We start from the raw sequence: 8,252 nt of genomic DNA on the forward strand, positions 1-8,252 counted from the left end.
ATTTGCGAATGAAGTGTAAGACTCGGCGGGCGGCCGTGGTAAGTTGGATGGAGGCAAGCGACACGAGGCGCAGGCAGAGCACGGCGCTTGTCCGGGACCCGAAGGCCGAAGCCCCAGCTGTCCAGGCTCCAGGGCCAAGTCCGACCTTTGCTGCTGAAGGCCTTTCAAAGGTACAGGAGCATTTAATGAGAATACAGCTGGCAGCCGTTCATTCGCAAAAGGTACTGGAAAAAGAACTTTTTGTTTATGGCCAAAGGCAGGCGGTGCGCACCGTCACCCGTGCATCGTAAAATTTGCTGGAGCCTTGTTGGAGTGAACCTGCAGCACAGGCGGCGGGTCCCGCTCTCGTCACTTTGCAGGAGCTGGGTTGAGTTGATGGACTGTAGCCTGTGCCCTGTGGGCTGTGGCTCTAGAGAGAGAGAGAGAGGGAGAGAGAGAGAGAGAGAAACCGAAAGGAGGTGACCAGACAATGAGAGACGGGAGTGTAGTACGATAATGGGAGAGAGTGGGAACTCTCTATCATGGTCTAGGTTTTATCTCTGATCTTTCACATCCTCTTACTTCTCTCTCTCTCTCTCTCTCTCTCTCTACTCTCACTCGTCGAATTTAATGCTTCCCCCACCTACTCTTCTCTGACAACGCGCAATCTAACATTCTCACGCCTCTTTTTGTACAAGCCTCGCTCCACACGTCCCAGCCCAGCACAGAGCTTTTCCCAAAGGAAGGACAGGCTCACACGGACGGGGATTAAAAGAAACCGCAGCCTGATGCTACCCCTTGGGGACACAACCATTGCCCGCAGGCTCGCAGCCCGACATAAACTTTTGTCTGAAAACTTGGAAAGCCTGCACATGGAAACTAGAATTCCACTCTAGGAGGTAAATTGTCTATGTTTCCACATTTTTACACTAAATTTCTCTAAGGTTTGTAGGGTTTCTCACCTTCGAATTTATATTGTAAAGGTAAATTCAAACTTTGAAGGTGGGATTATACTTTGAGCGCTGCCGCAGTCATGACACAATATCCTCTAAATCTTAGGTAGTAGGTAGGTTTTTTTTCTTTTAGAATAAATTTTTTGAATAAAAGAGGAAGATATGAATTACTGAAAAAGAACGCCAATACAAAAGAGTCTGAGCCTTCGGGTAGCCTCAAAAATAAAAAATGACTACAACAAAGACATAGAGTCTTTCATTGTAAGGCTATGGTCACTGGCGAGGCTTAGTCTCCATAGACAACGGCCGACCAAGCTTGACAGCGTGTAGCTTTCCACCGGCATAGTGTTGTGAGAATTTGTGACTATGCCTTTTTTGGTGTAGTTTTCAAACTAAGCGCTGTCAGGAGTTTTTTGGAGCAAGGGATTCCGCATATGTACATACACATGCATGGTGCATCAAATAAAGGATTGCCCATTTTCCAGAGCCAGGTGGTTACGTGGGGCCCACATGTGTATAGGCAGAACAGTGTATATATAGTGCATCGATTTTCACTATTACCAGTACCAATGTGTTTTATCTATAATAATGAGGAGTTGGTAGCGCGTAAAACTTCTCGAGGAAGCTATCCGCGGGCCGACGACATGAGCTCAGCAGGTGCGTCAGATGGCATCTAGTGGCGTCAGGACGTCGAATGGGTCAATACTTGCACGTGGAGAAGTACGGGCACAACGTGGATGTTTTCTTGTGATAATTATGCAGAAACGTCATCATGAGGACCATATTTTGGGGCCACTTCACGTGGTGGCGGGATGCATTATTGAAAAAAGTCGAGTACCAGGTGTGCGTATGGATGCAGCAGGATGACAACTATGCATTGCGAGGTCAGTTTTTGGCATGTTCGGGGTCCGTTTGAGGTCATCTAGAAGGCCAAGGGTGCCCAAGGTGAAAAAGCTAAGTGTGGGAACTGAAAAAACAGAGAGAAGACCAGAAAAAACGTGGAGAAGAGAGGAGGAACAATCGCAACTGTGTTTTTGGGGTTTTTGGAGCCTGTTTTGGCCGTAAACTGCTCATCCGAGGTCGGATTTGAGCACTTTGACATTGTATACTGGGGTTTTGGGCCGTTCCGGACGCGATGGCGTTGTCCATTTTGCCAAATTCCTCACTCTTTTTTTGCTATTTTAGCTGTGTAAGTTTCTCCTATTAGCGAAGCTTCTGCTCCAATTTGTGATTGTATCTGGCAAGTTTTATCATATTGTGTGAGCTATTTGCCCCATTGGTGTTGGCCCAAGATCTGTTGTATCTAAACATCAGAAATTATCCTCTTTTGAGCTGAGTTTTTTGGGTGTGTGTGTGTGTGTGTCTCTGTGTGGAGTGGGCAAGTGGATAGTCTCTCTCCTCTCACTCCATCGGTGTGTTCCCTGCCTTGGCCAGGTGGATTGTGTGAGCCGAGTGGTGCCCCATAGTGTGTGTGTGTATCTTCCCAAGAGTGTGTGTCGGGTCCTTATAGAGGCGTTCTGTGTGTTTCCATCCCACTCACATTCTTTCGGCGCCCCCCCGGAGGATCTTCTTCGAGTACCTTCTGCTTCGAGCTTCAAGCTTCGAGATTCGGGATTATAGGTTGCAGGTTGTAGATTACAGGTTACAAGTTACAGGTACATGTACAGGTGATTCACACAAGTACATGTAGCTGGAGTACAGCGATATACTAGCAGTGATGTCACTTGCAGTTGTTGTGGGTATGCATCACTTGGCGCCTGTTTGAGCACATTGTCTGTTGGATTGTACGTTACTTGTGGAAACTGCCATTGTACGCATTTGTGGAGCCATACTTGGGTTTTATTTGGCAGTCCCAGCCATTTCTGAGACTTGGTCTGGAAGATAGTTATTTCTGAGACTTGACTATACGCGATTTGCATTAGCCTTTGTGTGAGGGTCAATAGCGTGAGGTTTTATTGAGCTGGGGGATTCTCAAATGTGGAGATCCTTTCGGTGATACAAGTAGCTGGAGCACCCTTTTCGTGACCTCGCCATAGGCTATGTACTAGTGAGTCCTACTTGATGCTCGGGTTCTATTGTTGACAGTTTATGCATACATATACAGTCTATATTTTGGGTTCCTACTGCTCTACTTCTAGGGAAACTCTGTCAAAAATTTTCCAAGTTATTTTGGCTGGTTTTTTGGTCTTTTGAGCCATTTATGAAGTTATGCTGCTGAAATTTTGGCAAAATCAAAGGATAAGTCAGGTGTGCCTTCTTGAAGCTTCATTGTTGACTTTAATGGATGATCAAAATGACCCTCAATTCACTCCTTTTCATTTAACTCAGAGAATCCAGATAAACGTTCATGTGTCCAGGAAGATTTTTTTTCAGCAGCACATAGTCTTTATGTTCGGGCCAAGAAGATTACGAGAGATCCTGGAATGTCCTTTGCCTGTTGTAATTTCGATGATTAACTATGAAAACTCGTTTGATATGCATATATTTGTCCTTATCTAAAGTTGAGCTCCATTGAAGTTTCTCGGAATTGAGTCAGTCAAAAGTTTTGGGTTCTTGCACGTGTGTTCGAAGGGATTCTCAAAGCATCGTAATTTGGGTAGCCATGGCTTTTTCTTATCCGGAGTTTCATGGAAGAAGTGATGAAGATGCGGAAGAATTTTTGGAAAAGATGGAGGTTGCCTGCATTAGCAACCAGATTCATGACCCTGCGCAGATGTTACGCCTTCTCCAAATTTGTTTGAAGAGTGATGCACGAGTTTGGTCCAAAGCATTTGAAGAGGAGTTGCGTGTGGCTGATCCACCTGTAAGATTGAGTTGGGACAATCAACGACATGGATTGGAAGTGGAGTTTGTGAAGATAGAAGATCCTGACAAAGTGTGGCAAGAAGTACAGGCTTTTAGTGCAAAAGGAAGGTGAGCCGGTAGATGCGTACATACGAAAGTTTTCATTGGCATGGGAGCGGATGTGCAAGGCCTTAGCACCACAGGTAACCCCGCCTGACATGATGAAGAAGGAAAGGTTCTTGGCTGGTCTTTGGGAGAATATACGTTGGAGAGTGGAGCTAAAGAAGCCTATGACATATGAAGATGCACTAGAGGTAGCAAGGAACAAAGAGTGGAAGCTGAGGAAAATGAGCGAGTTAGGGGTGGAGTCTTTGCCCATAAGGTCTGAATTTCAGTCTATAGACTCTTTGCAAGGTCGCAAGCCAGGGGTTCATCATGAACCAGTGGTTTCTGTTACTCCTCAGGTGATGCCAGCAGTGGTCACTACATCTGTGCAAGATGATGGGCTTAGGCAAGACATGAGGCAAGTGGTAGATTTAATGAAGAATCTCAGCCTAAACATGCTAGGTGAAGTGGGAAATAATCGAGGTCGAGGGAGGTATGCAAATCAGCCAGGAGGTGAAGAAAGACCTAGGAATGGTGCTGGACAAAGTAATGGTAGGTTCTGGAGGCAGATGCCCACATGTTATAATTGTGGAGAGTTGGGCCACTTCAGCCTGCAATGTGATAAGCAACCAAGGATGGGGAGAGACATGTATCCATTGCCAAGACAGGTGCTAACTAGGTCAAATGATTATGGCATCGAAATTAAGGGAGAAGAAGGAACCAGTGGATTAACCCAAGAGGAAAAGGGAAAGACAAAAGTGATAAGTGTAGTCACCTTGTAGTCACCTTGGAAAAGGCATCAAAGCTAGAGGATACATTAGTGATGCCTATTGGGAAGAGGACTACAGAAGACAAGGAAGGAAGAAGTGCCCCAGGTCCTAGTAAGAAGAAAGGAAAGAGCCATGAAGGCGAGGATGTCAAGGTCAAGAGAAAAAGGAGAGCTCGTCGCAAGTTTCATGTTTCAGATTTTCCACTAGGGGATGGGCAATTAAGCTATGACTTGAAGGAGGATCTGACGAGCAGGAAAGCCGATGTTACCTTTTGGAAGCTTATAGAGATGGTGCCTAAGCTAAAGCGACAGTGGAAGAGGATGGTTAACCCAATGGAGAAAGAACCTGAGAGAGGTTCAGTGAAGGTGTTGGCAATGGATGAGTTACCAGACATTTGTCCAATAGTAGATGTGTGACACAAAATAAAAAATATGGGACAAGGTTATGTGGATGGTGGAGCCCAAATATGTGTGATAACACACTCATGCGTTGAGAAGATGGGTCTTACAGTGACTGGGGTGTCAGGCTTTCGGATCAGATTGGCAAACCATCAAAAAGTAAAATGTTTGGGTGTTGTAAAGAGCTTAGAAGTGGAGGCATATGATGCAAAGGCAGTGGTTGATTTTCATGTGATGCCAGTAGGGTTGGGAGCATATCCTATCATATTGGGTAGACCATGGTTGAAGGAGTACGAGCGGAAGTGCGACGCGAGAGAGAGTGCGAGAAGAAGAGCACGACGATATGGTGAACTCGCTCTACTGTAATGTGTAGAGCATAGTGAGTTCTTATTAGGTTTTTACAAAAGAATATGTGTACATACCTGGCGGTCCGCCCACTTACCTGGGCGACCACATTGGGCTTTATACCCCAACAACCTCCCACTTAAAGTCCAATGTGGTACTTTAAGTGTGAGAGAAGCTACTATACAAGCTAATATACAAGAGATGTAGAGAAGTGATGTACTACCCTACACCTAACTGCTTGCGAAAATGCGCAAAGCTCTCTGAGGGAAGTCCTTTTGTAAGTAGATCAGCAGGATTTTCTGTGGTGTGAACTTTGACAAGCTGAAGTTGCTTATCCTCGAGCATTTCCCTGATGAAATGATACTTCACATCCACATGCTTTGTCTTTGAGTGATAAGCTGGATTGCGAGCGAATTGTATAGCACTTTGACTATCACAATATAACACAGGCATCTCTTCTTTGATTCCCAAATCTGTTACTAGTCGATTAAGCCAAATTGATTCTTTGCATGCCTCTGATGCTGCAACATATTCAGCCTCTGTAGTAGACCGAGTAACACAATCTTGTAATCTAGAACGCCATGATACTGCTCCACCAGCTAATGTAGAGACATACCCTAACGTAGACCTTCGGTTGTCTAAGTCACCTGCATAATCTGAGTCTGTAAAACCCTTTACACTTAGCTCCTACCTCCCATAGCATATACGCATACTCTTTGTAGCTTTCAGGTATCTCAATATTCCTTTCACTGCCTCCCAATGTTTCTTGCCTGGGTTTGACATGTATCGACTTACTACTCCCACTGCAAATGCAATGTCTGGGCGAGTAGCAATCATTGCATACATCAAAATACCCACTGCAGACGCATATGGAATCTTATCCATTTCAGCATGTTCTTCCTCAGACACAAGACAATCTTGTTTGCTAAGTTTCACATATGGTGGCAATGGAACACTCAGTGCCTTTCCCTTCTCCATATTGAAACGTTGCAAAACCTTGCCAATATACTCTGTTTGAGATAACCAAATCAACTTCTTTGATCTGTCTCTCTCAATGCGCATACCAAGTATATGACTTGCCTCACCCATGTCTTTCATGTCAAACGATTTTTCCATCTTTGACTTCAAAGCTGAAATTTCTTCCAAGTGCTTGCCAGCAATCAACATGTCATCCACATACAAAATAAGGATCAGCCAACTGCCATCCTTAGCCTTCTTTGTATATAGACAGTGATCGAACTCACTACGTTTGTAGCCTTGAGAAAGCATAAACTTGTGGAATTTATGGTACCATGCCCTCGGTGATTGTTTTAAGCCATAAAGACTCTTTAACAATTGGCATACCCAATCTTCCTTGCCTTTCTCAACAAACCCTTCTGGCTGCTGCATGTAAATTTCCACATCTAAATCACCATGCAAGAACGTTGTCTTGACATCCATTTGGTGCAACACCAAATCTAATATGGCAACCAATGCAAGAAAGCATCTCAATGTAGTCATCTTGACCACCGGAGAGAAGACTTCATCAAAGTCAATGCCTTGTTCTTGCTTAAAGCCCTTGGCAACAAGCCTTGCTTTGTACTTTGGCTGACTATCATGAGCGGTGATCTTATACCTGTAAACCCATTTACAGGGTAGAGCCTTTTTGCCCCGTGGTAATTTAATTAGCTTCCATGTCTGGTTTTTATGCAGAGCTGTCATCTCTGACTGCATGGCCAATTGCCAATTCCCAGAGTCCTTCATTTGCACTGCTTCCTTGTAACATGAAGGCTCATTGCAATCAGTCAACATGACATAGTTCATAGATGGAACAAACCTATCAGGAGGTCGCGTGACACGTCCAGATCTACGCACAATAGGTGGCTCAGGCTCAACCACAACCTGTGGTTCCACTCTATCCTGTCCTTGCTCCTCTTGAGCCCTGACATTTTGTCTTGCACGTGCAGGTCCATCTTCTTGGAAGACAACTCTTCTAATCTCCTCAACCCTCTCTGGTTTAGAATGATATTTGGATTCATTAAAGTGAACATCATTGCTGCGGACAACCTTTCTGGATTCGGGATCCCAAAGTCTGTACCCCATCTCACCAGAATTACCATAGCCTAGAAAGATGCACTTTCTACTCTTTGGCTCAAGTTTGTTCCTAAACTCCTTTGGAACGTGAGTATATGCCTCACAGCCAAAGACTCTGAGATGCTTGTATGAGGGCATTTTGCCTGACCATACCATCTCTGGCACTGAATCCTCCTGCAAAACCTTGCTAGGATATCTATTTACAAGATGAACAGCTGTTGATACAGCTTTAGCCCAAAACCCATTTGGCAGCTGTGCATTAGACAACATACTTCTGACCTTCTCTTGTATGGTCCTATTCATCCTCTCAGCAACACCATTTTGAGGAGGATTGTAAGGAGCAGTAAGTTCACGTTTTATACCTTTTGACTCACAAAAGTCCTGAAAGGCCTTTGAAACATACTCTCCACCATTGTCAGTGCGTAAGCATTTAAGCTTCTTGCCACTCTGATTCTCCACAAGTGTCACAAACGTTTTGAAAACACTTAACGCTTCATCCTTGTGATTGAGAAAGTAAACCCATACTTTCCTCGAGGAATCATCTATAAATGTCATAAAGTAAGAAGCTCCCCCTAGAGATAGGTTATGCATAGGTCCACACAAATCACTATGAACAAGTGCCAACTGTGTATCTCTTCTATTGCTTCTATGCTTATGTGGCTGCTGTGTTTGCTTACCAAACAGACAATGTTCACAGAATTCAAAATCATTAAATGAAAAGCCAGGCAAATAACCAGAACGAGACAAGATTTCCATTCCCTTATTGGACATATGTCCTAACCGGCTGCTCGGTTACATTGATTACATTTTTAGAGACATTTGATACATAAATCATGTAAAGTCCT

Source organism: Adiantum capillus-veneris, chromosome 29 (assembly GCF_014529385.1).
Source record: "Adiantum capillus-veneris isolate H3 chromosome 29, ASM1452938v2, whole genome shotgun sequence".
Classification (NCBI taxonomy): domain Eukaryota; kingdom Viridiplantae; phylum Streptophyta; class Polypodiopsida; order Polypodiales; family Pteridaceae; genus Adiantum; species Adiantum capillus-veneris.